The sequence below is a fragment of the Oryx dammah genome, unplaced genomic scaffold (genome assembly GCF_014754425.2).
Source record: "Oryx dammah isolate SB20612 unplaced genomic scaffold, SCBI_Odam_1.1 HiC_scaffold_18, whole genome shotgun sequence".
Lineage (NCBI taxonomy): Eukaryota > Metazoa > Chordata > Mammalia > Artiodactyla > Bovidae > Oryx > Oryx dammah.
The window spans coordinates 23,289,931-23,308,384 of NW_024070202.1; the positions used below are offsets into that span (position 1 = coordinate 23,289,931).

Consider the following 18,454-nt stretch of genomic DNA (forward strand, 5'->3'; position numbering starts at 1 on the left):
TTAATGCTGGAGAGGGTGTGGAGAAAAGGGAACCCTCTTACACTGTTGGTGGGAATGCAAACTAGTACAGCTACTATGGAGAACAGTGTGGAGATTCCTTAAAAAACGGGAAATAGAACTGCCTTATGACCCAGCAGTTCCACTGCTGGGCATACACACCAAGGAAACCAGAATTGAAAGAGACACGTGTACCCACAATGTTCATCGCAGCACTGTTTATAATAGCCAGGACATGGAAGCAACCTATGTCCATCAGCAGATGAATGGATAAGAAAGCTGTGGTACAGATACACAATGGAGTATTACTCAGCCATTAAAAAGAATACATTTGAATCAGTTCTAATGAAGTGGATGGAACTGGAGCCGATTATACAGACTGAAGTAAGCCAGAAAGAAAAACACCAATACAGTATACTAACACATATATATGGAATTTAGAAAGATGGTAACAATAACCCTGTATGCAAGACAGCAAAAGAGACAGAGATGTATAGAACAGTCTTTTGGACTCTGTGGGAGGGGGAGAGGGTGGGATGATTTGGGAGAATGGCATTGAAACATGTATAATATCATATAAGAAACAAATCGCCAGTCCAGGTTTGATGCAGGATACAAGATGCTTGGGGCTGGTGCACTGGGATGACCCAGAGGGATGGTATGGGGAGGGAGGTGGGAGGGCAGTTCAGGACTGGGAACATGTGTGCACCCGTCATGGATTCATGTTGATGTGTGGCAAAACGAATACAATATTGTAAAGTAATTAGCCTCCAATTAAAATAAATCAATTTAAATTTAAAAATAAAATTACTACGGAAAAAAAAAAGAGAGAGAGCAAAGATAGTCTTTTTTTTTTTTTTTTTACAGTCTAACAAAACATGTGACATTTTGGAGGAGGACTTAGTAAAAAAACCATCAAAAGCAGTGTTATTTTTGTATTGATGTTCTAAAAAGAAAAAAAAAAAAGTAAATGTGGACTCTCTTATTAAAGGAATACTGTCAAGCAGACTTATGTGTAATTGAGAACCATTTACTACCCAAACCCACTATACAGTCAACATGGTAATTTAGATAAAAACAGAAAGTGCAGTGAATCTTGCTTCCTGGAGTGACAGAGGTTGCAGCATGGGTGAGATTTCAATGAACTTCACTTAGGAGCGGCCATGAATTATAGATGACAGCATTGTTAGATGCATTATTTTATCTCAAATTAGACCTGACATTGTGAAGCAAGATGTCCTTCTAGCAATCTAAGTAAGTGTTGGCAGCAAGAATCAGTTTCAACCTAGAAATATATTCCTTAAAGAAACATTCAATTAAGTATCACCTAATTATCTTCTCTATGCCTTTTGAAAGGTTAACACTTCCATGTCTTAAAATCTAAGTATTTAATAAGGGGAAAAAAATACATACTGAACTGAATATATTCCCTAACCTTTAACAATTTCTAACATTTTAAACATTTCAAATCCTTTAATGATGAAACAATTATATATTACTGGGAGATAGCCTTACTATTTTTTAATTCACGCTTTCTCCAAGTCAAGAGTGCCTGATATTTAATTGAAAACATAGTCAGATGAGATATCACCAAATAAAGTGTGTTTAAGGGAAATAAACATGAAAGGAGGTGTGGCTTTCCTAAGATAGGCTTGCTTTTATGTACTTATATCTAAACTTCCTCTTTATACTTACTCTGTATCACACTCATTCCTGAAATAAGCTGATGTAATCTCAGGGTTACTCCTACTTCAGTAGAGAAGAAAAGGAGACTTTATGGCATTTGCAAGTGTTTGTTAAAGTATTTCAATATAAAAGCCATACACTTTTCTATTTCTATTGAAATATTATTACAAAATATTTCATATATAGCATGATGAATAGAAGTATTATAAAAATACTGGTGATCCCGTCAGAGAGTTCCCCTCCTCTTTTCACATAGATAACTACTTTCTTTCACATAGATAACTACTGTCTTTAATTTGACACTTGTCATCTCCATGGATTCATTATGCTTTCTCTAGGTATGAATTTCTAAAACATAAAAATGTTTGTAAGCTTTAAAACTTTCTGAAAATATTATTAGAGATATGCATTTTACTGCACTTTCCTTTTTTAGATCAAGCATTGGGGTCTATAAGATATATTCAGGCTGACAGATGTAACTCAAATTCTTTCATTACCATTTCTGAACACTATTCCACTGTTCGAATTTGCTACCACACTTTATTTATCGACCTACAGTTGATGGCACGAGCTTCCCTTGTAGCTCAGCTGGTAAAGAATCAGCCTACAATGTGGGAGACCTGGATTTGATCCCTGCATTGGGAAGAGCCTCTGGAGAAGGGAAATGCTACCCACTCTAGTATTCTAGCCTAGAGAATTCCATGGATTGTATAGTCAGTGGGGTCAGAGTCGGACATTACTGACCAGCTTTCACTTCACTGTTGATGACACAGTAGGAAGACTCAAATTTATCTTTCAAGTACAAACAATGCAAAGAATGTTTACCATTTTCAAACAAGTCTCCTGGCATATATATGTTAGAATTTCTCTAGAATACATAGCTAGAAATAGAAGTGCAGGGTTTTAGCATATGTACATCTTTACATCTACTGATACACTGTTCTTCAAAGTGTTTCTATCAACATAAACATGATAGGCAGTGTTTAAGATCTGCCTTTGCTTCTCATGCATGCCAACACTTGGTGTTATCAGACCTTTAATTTTAATTATTCTGAAAGCTATAAAATGGTAACTTTTATTTTATTTATTATTTTTAAATTTATTTTTTATTTTACTTTACAATTCTGTATTGGTTTTGCCATACATTGACATGTACACCCGTGGTGGATTCATGTCAAAATGGTAACTTTTAATTTGCTTTTTCCTAACTGAAACCAATTGAATAATTTGTATTCACTGGGTATACATTTTGCCTTATAGAATTGCTTTATTCATATCTTTTGTCTATTTAAATTAAAAAAACTCACTTTTCTGTTTATAACCACAGAAAGTTTTTTCATGTTCTAAAGAATAATCCTTTAACAGTTACAGACATTACAATTATTTCTCCCTAGATACAGCTTATCTTTTGTATTGAAGTTTTATTTGAGATACGGATATTATCAACTTATCTGAAGTCAATTTTATTAACATTAAACTTTTTTTAAGTTTGTGATATGATATAGAGATCTGGTTTACTTTTTCTGAAATAGACAAATAACCCCTGAAGACAATTTAAACAATCTCCTCTTTGATTTACAATGCTATTTGACATATGCTATGCTTTCCTGTGGTGGGACTTGTATCCAGGCACTCCTTTCTAATTGCTGTTGCTGTTAAGTTGCTCAGTCATGTCCAAAACTGTGACCCCATGAACTGTAGCACAGCAGGCTTCCATATCCTTCGCCATCTCCCAGAGCTTGTTCAAACTCATGTACATTGAGTTGGTGACACCATCCAACAATCTCGTCCCCTGTCGTTCCTTCTCCTCCTGTCTTCAACCTTTCCCAGTCTCAGGGTCCTTTCTAATACGTCAGCTCTTCTCATCAGGTGGCCAAAGTTTTGGAGCTTCAGCTTCAGTATCAGTTCTTCTCATGAATATTCAAGGTTGATTTCCTTTAGGATTGACTGGTTGGATCTCCTTGCAGTCCAAGGGACTCTTCAAGAGTCTTCTTCAACACCACAGTTCAAAAGCATCAGTTCTTCAGCACTCAGCTTTCTTCACAGTCCAACTCTCACATCCATACATGACCACTGGAAAAACCATAGCTTTGACTAGATGAAACTTTGTCAACGATGTATTATCTCTTCTTTTTAATATGCTGTCTATGTTTGTCAAAGCTTTCGTTCCAAGCAGCAACTATCTTTTAATTTCATGACTGCAGTCACCATCTGCAGTGATTTTAGAGACAAAGAAAATAAACTCTGTCACTGTTTCCATTGTTTCCCCATCAATATTCCATGAAATGATGGGACTGGATGCCATGATATTAGTTTTTTGAATGTTGTGTTTTTAAGCCAACTCTTTCACCTTCATCAAGAGACTCTTTAGTTATTCCTACTTTCTTCCATAAGGGTGGTGTCATCTGCCTATCTAAGGATACTGATATGTCTCCCAGCAATCTTGATTCATGTTCAAACTAATGCACAGTTGCACTCATCTCACACATTACCAAAGTAATGCTTGAAATTCATCCAGCCCGGCATTTCGCATGATGTACTCTGCATAAAAGTTTAAGTAAGCAGAGTGACAATATACAGCCTTAATGTATTGCTTTCCCACTTTTGAACTAATCCATTGTTCCAAGTCTGGTTCTAACTGTTGCTTCTTGACCTGCATACAGGTTTCTCAGGAGGCAGTTAAGGTGTTCTGGTATTAGTATCTCTTTAAGAATATTCTACAGTTTGTTGTGATACACAAAGTCAAAGGCTTTAGCATAGTCAATGAAACAGAAGTAGATGTCTTTCTGGAATTCTCTTGTATTTTCTATAAACTAATGGATATTGGCAAGTTGATCTCTGGTTCCTCTGCCTTTTCTAAATCCAGCTTGAACATCTGGAGGTTCTCAGTTCACATACTGTCGAAGCCTAGCTTGGAAAATGTTGAGCATTACTTTGGTAGTGTGTGAGATGAGTGCAACTGTGCATTAGTTTGAACATTCTTTGGCACTGCCTTTCTTTGAGAGTGGAATGAAAACTGACCTCTTTCCTGTCCTGTGGCCACTGCTGAGTTTCCCAAACTTGCTGGCATATTGAGTGCAGTACTTTCACAGCATCATCTTTTAGGATTTGAAATAGCTCAACTGGAATTCCATCACCTCCACTAGCTTTGTTCGTAGTGATGCTTCCTAAGACCCACTTGACTTTGCACTCTAGATGTCTGGCTCTCGGTGAATAATCACACCCTTATGGTTATCTGGGTCATGAAGATCTTTTCTGTATAGTTCTTCTGTGTATTCTTGCCACTTCTTAATATCTTCTGGTTCTGTTAGGTCCATATTGTTTCTGTCCTTTATTGTGCCCATCTTTGCATGAAATGTTCCCTTGGTATCTCTAATTTTCTTAAAGAGATCTCTAGGCTTTCCCATTCTATTGTTTTCCTCTATTTCTTTGTATTATTCACTTAGGAAGGTTTTCTTATCTCTCCTTGCTATTCTTTGGAACTCTACATTCAATGAGTATATCTTTCTTTTCTCCTTTGCCTTTCGTTTCTCTTCTTTTCTCAGTATCTGTAAGGCCTCCTCAAACAACTGTTTTGCCTTTTTGCATTTCTGTTTCTTGGGGATGGTTTTAAATACTGCCTCCTCTACAGTGTAATGATCCTTTGTCCATATTTCTTTACGTACTCTTAGATCTAATCCCTTGAATCTACTTGTCACTTCCACTGTATAATCAAAAGGAATTTTATTTAGGTCATACCTGAATGGTCTAGTGATTTTCCCTACTTTCTTCAATGTAAGTTTGAATTTTGCAATAAGGAGTTCATGATCTGAGCCATAGTCAACTCCCGGTCTTGTTTTTGTTGACTATATGCAGCTTCTCCATCTTTGGCTGCAAAGAATTTAATCAATCTGATTTCAATATTGACTATCTGGTGATGTCCACGTGTAGAATCATCACTTTTGTTCTTGTTGGAAGGTGTTTGCTATGACCAGTGCATTCTCTTGGCAAAACTGTTTTAGCCTTTGCCCTGCTTCACTCTGTATCCCAAGGCCAACTTGCCTGTTACCTCAGGTATCTCTTGACTTCCTGTTCTTGCATTCCATTCCCCTATGAGGAAAAGGACATCTTTTTTTTGGTGTCGATTCTAGGTCTTGTAGGTCTTCATAAAACCATTCATCTTTAGCTTCTTCCGCATTAGTGGTTGGAGTATAGACTTGGATTACTGTGCAAACCATTACAATGCAAACCATTCTTTGCCCTGGATAAAAATAAGGATCATTCTGTCGTTTTTGAGATTGCACTCAAGTACGTGTTTTGGACTCTTTCATTGACTATAAGGGCTACTCCATTTCGTCTAAGGGATTCTCGCCCACATTAGTAGATATAATGGTCATCTGAATTAAATTCTCCCAATCTGGTCTCCCAATCTGGTTCAGTTCAGTTAATCACTTGGGTCATACTCTTTGTGAGCCCATGGACTGAGGCACGCCAGGCTTCCCTGTCCATCACCAACTCCAGGAGCTTGCTCAAACTTATGTTCGTCAAGTCGGTATTGCCACCCAGACATCTCATCCTCTGTCGTCTCCTTCTCCTCTTTCTCCTCCATTTTTGTTCACTGATTCCTGAAATGTCAATGTTCACTCTTGCCATCTCCTGTTTGGCCATTTTCAATTAACCTTGTTTCATAGAGCAAACATTCCAGATTCTTATGCAATATTTTTCTCTACAGCACTTAAGAATCAATTTAAATAATATCCTCTTTGATTTACAATGCTATTTGTCATATATTACGCTTTCCTGTTTTTTGGGGGGTGGGGGGGGGAGGTGGGCTTGTTTTCAGGCAATCCTTTCTAACAGTATTTTTCCATTTTTGCACCCAAACCACATTTCACATTGCCTTTTCATAGCTTCATAATACATATTAATATTTGGTAACACAAACTCTTATACTCTATCTTGATAGTTTGTAAACATTTGCCTTCCATATACATTTTAAGATAAGCTTGTCCAGTTTCATTTAAAAAATACATTTTTAGGATTGTAAATGAATTAAAAGTTAAGGTGAACTGACATTTTGATGATAGCCTTCTTACTAATGAATAGGTTTTTAATACCCTTTTATAATGTCTTAGATGGTAAAGAATCTGCCTGCAATGCAGGAGACCCACGTTTGATCCCTGGACCAGGAAGATCCCCTGGAGAAGGGCGTGACAACCCAGTCCAGTATTCTTGCCTGTAGAATTTCATAGAAAGAGGAGCCTGGCAAGCAACACTCTATGGGGTTGCAAAACTAAACACCACCAGGCAATAATCAGACATGCATAGGATCTAATCCTAACTTCACCATTTACTGGCTGTGCCCTCCTGAACAAGTTATATAATCAGGGCACAACTGAGCAACTAACACTAACACAATAAATGCATCTTACTTTTTGTTCTTGAGGGTCTTATGCAACTTTGTTAGATTTATACAGTGTGATTTTTATTTTCTGACTTGTTTGTAAATAGGACTTAATTCTCTTTCCTTTGGATTATATTTGAAAACTACAAAATATCAGATGGCTCATATTGTTTCTAATAATTTGAATGTAGACTATTTAGTGTTCTCCATATAATCATGTATATAGCAAATAACACGGACAATCTAGTTTCTTCTTTCCCAGTCATAGTGAATTTTGTTTTACTTCATGTTTTTGACTTACTAATCTGATACGTTCTGGTATAGTGTTCCAGAGAAATAATGAGATTGTAAGCATCTTTGTATTCTTCCTCATAAGTATATAAGTATATACTTACAATTTTCACCATTATCTATCAAGTTTGTAAATTTTCTAATATTTTCATCTTTTATTCCCAGTTGCTAAGGATTTTAATTAGCAGATTCTTAATTGTATTTACTGTCTTTCTTTTAATATTTTAATGGGATATATAAAAATTATTTTTAAATGTTTGCTTTTGATATATGTCTACTACAAAAGTATTCTAATTTTGAATAACTCTTGTAATCTTGGGATAATCTAACTTGATATTGTGTAGCTATTATTTTAAAATCTGGTTTAGGATTTGATTTCCAAGCATTTGCTTAGAATTTTGCAGCTATTTTAATATATGAAATCAGGTTTAGTTCCCATCATTCTATTTTGGACTATGCTTATCAATATGTTCAAAAAATAAAATGAATGGTTTATACTCTCTAGTCGTATGTTCACTATTTAAATTCACAAACCCTTGAGTATTTGTCCAAGCATGTTTTAAAAAACATTTGTTAATAAAGGAGTGCTTTAATTTTTAACTGCTATTTAATTTTTTTTGTTTTATGCCTAACAAGTTTTACTTTTGTTAAGTTTTATAAATTGTATTAATCTTACAAATTGCCCTCTTTCCAGATGCACTGTATTCAAGTTATTTATTCTGCATTTCAATTCTCTTACAAAATTCCTGAAATTCTTTATTATTTCTGTTGTGACCTAACTTGCTAAAAAATTTTATCTTCTCCATAAGCAAATATTTAACTTTTTTTCAAATTTAGGTTTTTGTTCTATATATATTTCTTTAATATCATCTCTTATAAATATTTGGAGAAGGAAATGGTGATCCACTCCAGTATTCTTGCCTGGAAAAATCCCATGGATGGTGGAGACTGATAGGCTAAAGTCCATGAGAGTCTCAAAGAGTTGGACATGAATGAGCGACTTCATTTCATTTCATTTTCTTATAAATATTTTAAAGATACTAAATATTTTAAAGTATCTGTAAATTGAGGGTATGCTAACTTTTTAAGTTAAATGATTGACTCATTAATTTACCTTTTTTCCCCTAAGATCAGTGTTTACAGCTATAACTTTCCTTTAACTACACACTAACTCTATCATAAAAGTTTTAATATATTTTCATTATACTTCATTTCTAAATATTTTCTGCTGTCCATGTGACTACTTTCTTTGATCTATAATTTGGCATTTCTAAATAAGGGTTTTACTTATTTTCTTTCTGTTATAGATTATAATTGATATGGCTGATTAACTTTTTGTATAAAAATATAATTTTCATTATCATGATTCTTAAAAACATAGATAATATCACTTACATATGAGGCAATTTCATAAATACAAATTGCCAATGACTGTTCTGTACCTGTTGAGTTTAATTCAAAATAATATGTTGGGTATGCTTTTATGTTCTCTATTTTATTCCATTTTCTGTAGCTCCTTTGCAAATTCTTTTATCTTCCTTTGTTTTACTTGACATTTGATTCCTTATTTTTTTCTTTACTGGTTTGGAAGTAGGGTTCTACTTCTGAAGCATACAGTAAACCTAAAATCTTTATAGCCCTTCATCTCTCTCTCAACTTATGTGTTTGAATTATACTGTTATCTACCTCTCAGTTAGACATTATTGATTTATTCAGCCAATACTTAGACTTGTCCTCATTTACACAAATATCTTCTCACATGCTAAATTTTATTCTGAACATAAGTTAAATTGAGAACTTCCTGAAGTAAAAGTTTATTGGAGATAAACCCTCTTATTTATTGTAGAAGCATGTTTCATTGTTTTGTAGTCCCCAAATGATAAATTAGCTGATTTTCAAATCATGGGATATTGGTTACTTTCTCAGAAATGTGAAGATCCAGAGAGATGTTGTGGGGAGGGGGGTGGGAGGGGGGCTCATGTTTGGGAACGCATGTACACCTGTGGTGGATTCATGTCAATCTATGCCCAAACCAATACAGAATTGTAAAGTAAAAATTAAAAATAAATAAATAAATTTAATTAAAAAAAAAAAAAAGAAATGTGAAGATCCTCTGCAGTACTCTGACTTTTATTGATAATGTTAAATAATTAATTGTCCCTTGTGTTGTGTCCTTCTGAAGAGAACCTGTCCTTTCACTCTGGCCTCTCTTTTTTAAGCCTCTCACTCCGTTTCTCTCCTTCTCTGGTACTCTGTAGTTTTACTAAGATGAAATCTGGAAGTTTTTTTTTTTTTCTTACTTTTTGGATTATTATTTTTACTATATCAACTTTGTGTCTAGGCCAAAATAGGTTTGTTTGTTTGTTTTTTTTCCTGCCTGAGGATGGATTTTTCTTTCAACTCTCTTTTCATTCAGTTTAAAGCATTTCAAGTGTTTAGCTTTGTGGGAAGGTAACCTTCTAACACCAAATTAAAGACACTGAAAATCTTAGCTAATGACCCCATTGAAATAGGTAAAATGTAATTTTTGGGAATACTAAATTCTGTGACATACCCAAAGCAGCCTTGCTTCCAGTTAAACTTAGATTATCAATGTTCCTCTCCCAGTTTTTGAACACTGAGAAACCCCCTGTGAATTGCAACACAGCCATGGATTTATATTTTACATTTTATCATAGCCAGGAATTTACATTTTACTCAGCATTTTTAAGTGTTTGGCTTGAGGGTCGTCACAGTATCTATCCACTACAATTGTTGTTTAGTCGCTAAGTCATGTTTGACTCTTCATTGACTGCATGGACTATATCCCACCAGGCTCCTCTGTCCATAGATTTTTCAGGCAATAATACTGAAGAGGATTGCCATTTGCCATTTGCATGGGGTCTTCCTGACCTAGGGATAGAACCCACATCTCTGCATTGGAAGGTTGATTCTTTACCACTGAGCAACCAGGGAAGCCTATCAACCATAATGCCAAGAAATAAAAGACTATTTAATTACCTGCATTTTTTACTCTGGAAAAGAAATTTATAAACGTTGGCTATTATATGGAAATAATTATACTTTATAAATATAATTAAAAATCATATTCACTGCAAATATTCTTCTTATACATATGTTAGATTATAATGTCAACAAGTTTAGTTATTATACTGCCAAATTTTATAAATCCTCTTTATATCTACAACTGTAGTAATTTGATAATGATGATTCTCAACAATATTCATAGTGATTTATTATATCTGTAAGCTGTAATTAAGTCACATGGGGATTTTAAATTATCCATCCCTAATAATTGCCAACATCTGCTGGATCATCAAAAAAGCAAGACAGTTCCAGAAAAACATCTATTTCTGCTTTATTTTCTATGCCAAAGCCTTTGACTGTGTGGATCACAATAAACTGTGGAAAATTCTGAAAGAGATGGGAATACCAGACCACCTGACCTACCTCTTGAGAAACCTATATGCAGGTCAGGAAGCAACAGTTACAACTGGACATGGAACAACAGACTGGTTGCAAATAGGAAAAGGAGTATGTCAAGGCTGTATATTGTCACCCTGCTTACTTAACTTATATGCAGAGTACATCATGAGAAATGCTGGGCTGGAAGAAGCACAAGCTGGAATCAAGATGGCTGGGAGAAATATCAATAACCTCAGATATGCAGATGACACCACCTTTATGGCAGAAAGTGAAGAGGAATGGAAAAGCTTGTTGATGAAAGTGAAAGTGGAGACAGAAAAAGTTGGCTTATAAGCTCAACATTCAGAAAACGAAGATCATGGCATCTGGTGCCATCACTTCATGGCAAATAGATGGGGAAACAGTAGAAACAGTGTCAGACTTTATTTTGGGGGGCTCCAAAATCACTGCAGATGGTGATTGCAGCCATGAAGTTAAAAGATGCTTACTCCTTGGAAGGAAAATTATGACCAGCTGGACAGCATATTGAAAAGCAGAGATATTACTTTGCCAACAAATGTCCGTCCAGTCAAGGCTATGGTTTTTCCAGTAGTCATGTATGGATGTGAGAGTTGGACTGTGAAGAAAGCTGAGTGCTGAAGAATTGATGCTTTTGAACTGTAGTGTTGGAGAATATTCTTGAGAGTTCCTTGGACTGCAAGGGGATCCAACCAGTCCATTCTGAAGGAGATCAGTCCTGCGTGTTCATTGGAAGGACTGATGCTGAAGCTGAAATTCCAATTCTTTGGCCACCTCATGCGAAAAGTTGACTCATTGGAAAAGACCCTGATGATAGGAGGGATTGGGGGCAGGAGGAGAAGGGGATGACAGAGGATGAGATGGCTGGATGGCATCACTGACTCAATGGACATGAGTTTGAGTGAACTCCAGGATCTGATGATGGACAGGGAAGCCTGGTGTGCTGTGATCCATGGGGTCACAAGGAGTTGGACATGACTGAGTGACTGAATTGACTGAATAATTCCAAATTTCTGGGTCAGATTTTGATATTATATTAATATATGGCTGTTATAATTTTTAGTATTATTCAGTTGATATGTATTAGCACTGTTTTTCTCACTAATAATTGTATACTGTTTTTCTTTATAAAACTTTAATGTCACAGCAATATCTTTAAAAAAAAAAGATACAGTATACTGGTTTATTAACATATTATAGCATGTTTGCCAAATTCATAGACTTCAAAGATGGACAGATTTTAAGGATGGATAGACTTGAAAGATGGATAGGTAAGAATTCAAATATTGTATCCAATAGTTAAGTTTTACAATTTATGTGACCTCTCTTACTTACCTTCAATTCCAAATCTGGAAAATTGAACAGTGAATACTGTATCATTAAGTGCTAAAGTAACAATAAAAATAACAGCAATGACAAAATAGATAAGGCTGAAAATTTCCTGAAATTTGCTCTAAATATGTTATTGATCAGAGTTTTCATCTTCACAGGAAATGATAAATGAGGTCCTATTATTATTTCCACTTTACAAATATATGTGATGTATATAAAGCCCTTAGCTTAATACCTACTAAATTATAAATACCCCCCAAATTAATATTTGTTATCTTTATGTATTGTTATAGCTAGTTTTACTAAGTTTAAAACCTACAATTTCAAGATAAACTCATGAATACTGTGTTCTTAGGAATGTTATTTAAAATGGCATAAAATAATAAATATATATTATATTTGAAATACCTTAAACCACCATTCTATTAATTATGAAATTTTTATAATGTCTATTTTCCATGTTACAAATGAAAAAAGACTGTATTTATTGTTTTTCCTTCACTGAATGAGTTTAAAATACTATAAAATCTATCAAAAGATACATATTTATTAGCTGTAAAATGAAGGCATTTAAGTTACAAAACATGGAAGACAAAAGAAAATACCATTTTAATTTGAAAGACCGACTAATACATAGAATCACATATCTAAATAATTTTAAAACTTAAAACAAAACAAACCAACTATCAACAGTCACTCTTAATGTTAATCCTTGAATGATTTCTTATTTTAAGTTCATGTAACCATATAAACTACACTAGATCTTCAAGACGACTATTTTCAAGGAATTGTTCAAAAATAAATGAGCACTTAAAGGTTATTATGGCCAATTTAATTTTAAAAAACTGATTAAACATTCCCAGGAAAAATTTGTGCAGGCAAATTTTAGCAACATCTTTTAGCAGATGACCATTCTGTAGAGACATTTAATAGGAAAGAAAAGTGGGGGAAAATGTCCAAATCCTAATGCTCCAGCTGTAAAAAAACCAAAAACAAAAACAAAAAACTCTGTATAATATCAAAATAACTTATTATATACTGCAAAATCATTTCAGAAAAAAGTATAGTTGGTAAAATTTTGAACTAATCATTTCCCTAGCTTATTTCTTAATTCTTGCTGTTTCTTTTCTTTGTGGCACCTTGTCATGATGTATATTTTAAAATGTGCATGGCTTCTAGTATGACAAACTGAAGAAAATGAAGAAGTAAAGCCTCTTATCTCTTAATTTCCTGTATTTTCATGATATATTTTGGATATGCTGTCTCAAAGACTGCCCACATTCCACTGCATTATTATCTTCAAGGTAAAATTAGTGTTCATTATCAAAGCAAAAATTGATCTATACTGAAAAAAAATCCAAATAGAAATATCCCAATTTTGCAAGTCTTTTTTATTTGTTAATCATATTTCTTTTTATTTTCCCAAATTATTTAATAATGACTTACTAGTACAAATAAAATTCAGAAATATAATTAAATAAGATGAAGCAGCAGAAAAGAAATAATGGAATGAAGGTCATAATAATGGAGCCCCAAGTATGAACTTTGGCTTTAATTGATCATGATAATAAGACTAGATAAATCATTTTCTTTAATTTCAAAAGGTGGAAACTATTTCCAAGGATCATAAAGAAAACCCTGCATCTTCAAAGATAAAGTGTCCATAATGCCATATATTCATTAAACACAGCCACAAGTTTCATGTTTCTTACAAACCAAGACATCTAACAAAATGCTATTTTTTTTGTTAGAATTATGGTTTTCAAAACAAATGCAAGTCTTAAAATAATGCCCTCTATGAAACTCAACTTCTTTTTGTTGCAGAAATTCCCTTTGAGTTCACAGTTCTATCAGAAGAGGAAGTCTACACTGAATTTTTTAGAGGCTTTTTCTTTCTTAGATTTTAAGTTAAATTTCAATCAGCATAATTTGTAACATGAGGAAAATCCAGTTTTCATTGACTTCTTTGGCTGTTTATCCTCTCTTTTATATACATCACAATCAAAATTGTCTCCAACACTTCTAGCAATCTCCTGTTCAGTCAATGTATAGGGCCTCCCCATACATCATGAAATTAATTCCCTTTGAAGTCAATTTGTGTTCTAAAAGGAATGGAGAAAACCCTGTCAACAGTGGACCCAAGAATCATACAAACTCTGTGTGTTTTGAAAGGCAGCTGCTTAACTAACGTTCCATTCCAATAAAATGTGTTCTTTTCTAGGACAGTTATCTGCACATCCTTAGAGCCACTCTTAGAAGAGCCTCATCAAACCTTCCTGAGAACTTAGGTAAATTGGTTTACTTATTTGCTTTATTAATTGCTCTATTAACTCCTTAAGAATGATACAAAGGGGGAAAGAGGTACAGTTTTCTTTAATAGAAACTTGCTTTGTTAGCTTTTTCACACTCCATATGACTTTAACACATGACATGCAGCCAGAAACTGCATGTTATCATAAATGTCAATTAAAAAATTCAATTAAACATTGACCAGTGATCAAATCTTTGATTAATATTTCCAAAAAATTATGATAAAATACCATATTGCATGTGTTTTAAGAGCTTTCTGTATTTCTCTCTTCCTCAGCTTACCACTTGCTCAATTTGTATCTAAGGACACATTTAAAGTCTTTCCTCCAGAGTTCTGGCTAAGAACTTGTCCAAGGACACATGGAGGCTCAAATAAAAACAAGCTCATAGGTATTATTTAACACAAGTCAGAATGGCCATCACCAAATGTTTATAAACAATAAAAATACTGGAGAGGTTATGGAATAAAGGAAACCTTCTTACACTGCTGATGAGAAAGCAAATTGGTACAGCCACTATGGAAAACAATACAGAGGTTCCTTAAAAAGCTAAGACTAGAGCTAACATATGATCCAGCAATCCCAATCCTCTGCTAATAATCAGAGAAAATTCTAATTTAAAAAGATACAGGCACCCCAACAACAGCACTATTACAACAACCAAGACATGAACACAACCTAAGCGTTCATTGACAGATAAATGGATAAAGAAGATATGGTGTGTTTATACAACAGAAAAGAATGTCATAAAAAGAATGAAATAAGGCTATTTGCAGCAATAAGAGTAAACCTAGAGAATATCATACTAAATGAAGTCAGACAAAGATCAGTATATCACTTATATGTGGATTCTAAAAACAAAACCAACAATACAAATGAACTTATTTACAGAAGAGAAAAAGATTCATGGACACACAAAAAAACAATTACTAGAGGGGAAAAATGGTGGAAGGGATAAATTAGAAGTGTGAAATTAGCAGATACGTACTACTATATATAAAATATATAAACAACAAGGACCTCCTGTATGGAACAAGGAACTATATCCATTATCTTTTAATAAACTATAATGGAAAAGAATCTGAAATATATGTGTATTTATGTGTAAAAAACTGAATCACTTTGCTGTACAGCAGAAACTAATGGGATGGAGCAGGGGTCTGTAGGGCCCACCCTGGTACAAATTCTTTCCATGTCTCCTGTTTCTTGTTTACAGAAAACAGGCTCCATTCATTCCCCTTGACCTCCCCTGCATTCTAAAGGGGTGATTCAAACAGATGCTGATCAGGAAGGCAAGGGAATACAGACACAAAGGAGGAATGGTCAATTATAGCCTTGGGGCAGGGTCCTGGTTCTTCCTGAAGAAATATATATATATATATACAGACATGACATTATCTTTGAGTTCTTCTGTAGGAACTAAGGTTCCCATCCAGGTGGAGGATGGTAACTTTGCTGAACACAATGAACAAAAGACTCCTGGAACACCGCCCTGTTACCTCACCACCAGTCAAAGAGAAGAAAGTCACATACCCTGTAATCCTCACACCAAATTTTGCCTTTAAAAGCTTCTCTCCCAAAATGATAGGTGAGTTCAGGGTTTTTTGACCTCATTAATGCCAGGTTCTGTTCTAGTAGCTTTCAAAATGTGGATCATGGGTAGGGTACATCAGTATATTACAATGGGTCTAAAAATTCACATATCCAGAAAACAAGTTAGAAATATTTTGCACCTATATACACAAATAATTCTCAAAGATACTTATCTTAATTAGGTTATAAGATACACTCATTTTAAAGCATTGGTATATTTATGCTACTTTGTATAATTATTTTCTCAGTCACTGGGTACTAAAACTGCCAACACATCCAGTTCTCAGACTTGAAATAATGAAAACCCTTCTTAATATGAACAGGCCTATGCTAAAATCATGCAGAGGCTATGTTGACTGAAGAAAAGATGCACAACTTGAGAGCTGTGAGTTAAATTTTATTTGGGGCAAAATGAGGACTGCAGCCAGGGAGGCAATATCTCAGAAAGCTCAGCAAGACTGCTCCAAAGAGGCATTGGGAGGAAGTTCAATATATAAGGTTTTGGAGAAGGGGGAGTCCAGTGCAATCAAGTGTGTACTTCACAGGAGGTTTTCTGCTAGTCAGGAGGATCTTATGTCGCCATGAAGGGATTTAGTGCTTTTCTAGACATGAGGTCAAGTGTCAATTTTACAAAGTTGACATATCAATGCCGATTTGTAGTTCACACATCAACTATGAATCGGCACTTGCCAAGTACATTGCCAATGACTGAACAACAAGGGCATTTGCTGTCTGCCTCTGCAGAGACTGAACACTGAACTCTTGCAGCTGTCGACCTTCAAAACCCACCGAGGGAGTTCAGGGTGGAGTGAAGCCCTCTTTGCTCCACGGAATCTAGTGGGACAGGTCTTTACATAGGTGGATATTTTTAGGAACAGATTTGATCTCAATCCTTGCATTTCCTCATATCTACATATTGACCTTCCTCCCAGTGTCTCTTTGGAGCAGTCTCTCAGAGCTATCTGGAGATGCTACCTCCCAGGCTACAGTCCTCATTTTGCCCCAAATAAAACTTAACTTACAACTCTCAAGTGCATCTTTTTTTAGTTGTCATAGTACATCCACTGGCATTCTCCAAGATAAAACCCATTAGCTGTTTCTAAGCTTCTGTGTGTATCAGAACAATTTTCTGACTTTGGTCATCTCAAGTAACACTAATTCTGTGCTTTCATTGAAAATTTTAAACTAAGTATCTGATTTTTAGTGGGCTCTTGACTAGAGACATTTTCTTAAACCTGACAGAATGACACTGAAATTCTGAGAAACTGAGGCCTTCTAATCTCTTTAAAGCACAAAAAATCCATTTGTTGGATACTCCAATTTATGCGTGCATTTACTTATCTGCATATTCATTTTCTCATTCACCATATACTCAGGAGCATCTTTTGCTTGCAAGGATACGCACTGAGTGCTGATGCTACATACACTCTAAGAATTTAACAACTTAGCTAGAGAGACACTATGGATTACAAAAATAATTTATTACCAACACAACATCATTATATGTGTGTTTGAATTTGGAAGGGGAAAATTACATCAGGAGAGGGTGCAAAAGAAAACCATGACACAGGAGACAGGCTAAAGGAGGTATCTGAAAGTTGTGCCTGATCTAATATATAGCTTATGGATGGACATGGATATGGTATTGGCATGCTGATTAGCATCCTAGTTTGAGGAAAGCTACAGGTTAAAAGATGCAAGCAGGAAAATACAAAAGGAATGGAATACTGATGGTAGAATACCTGCCTATGGAAACAAGGTTGGTTAAGGAATGCCTAAGAATTTTTAATTTTCTGTTGCACAGCAGAGAGTCCTAAAGTTTTCTGAGCATGATCATGACCTTTATTTAGCTAAACACAGTGCACTTGAGAGGTTTCCAGCATCACTTTAAATCTTTTGCAAAGAGTAACACATTTATTCTTCTTAATGAAGCCACATAGGACCATGTGGGACTCCCGGATACCAAAGCCTTTCTCTGTTATGTCCCCAGTTTCTTGTTTGTAGGAAGTAAGTTTCAGCCTCCATGACCTTCCCTGAGTTCTAAAGGGCAGGTTCAAACAGTTGCTAACCGGGAAAGGGAGGAGACACAGGAGATGCAGAGACAAGGGAGGAACAGCCAGGAAACAATAATGCAGTCTTGGGGCAAGGTCTTGGTTCCGCCTCAAGGGATACTCATAACAAAATCTTTGAGCTCTTCTATAGAATTACCACCCCATCCAGTGGAAGCATTCTTCACTCCATAGAGAAGGTTACAGTGTGATAACATTGAAAACCACAGATCATCAGGAGACCACCGAAGGCCAGATTAAAGGGATGCAGGCCCTGCACACACTGATTCTTATCAGCAACCATTGCCATAAAACTCCTCGTCAAATCCACCCCATCACAGGTTGGGACACAGTTAAGGGCACAAGCCCCT

At 35.1% G+C, this 18,454-nt stretch overlaps 1 protein-coding gene and 1 long non-coding RNA gene across 3 annotated transcripts in view; both read right to left on the bottom strand.

Moving 5' to 3' along the window:
* Positions 1 to 18,454, bottom strand: part of DGKB (diacylglycerol kinase beta) — an 856,074-nt gene that overhangs the window by 336,094 nt on the left and 501,526 nt on the right. The gene's annotated exons all lie outside the window — the stretch shown is intronic.
* Positions 7,095 to 10,704, bottom strand: LOC120878028. The gene is made up of 2 exons (XR_005724439.1): positions 9,545 to 10,704; positions 7,095 to 9,187 (listed from the first exon to the last, which is right to left on the bottom strand). It is a non-coding gene; the product is annotated as an uncharacterized LOC120878028 (long non-coding RNA).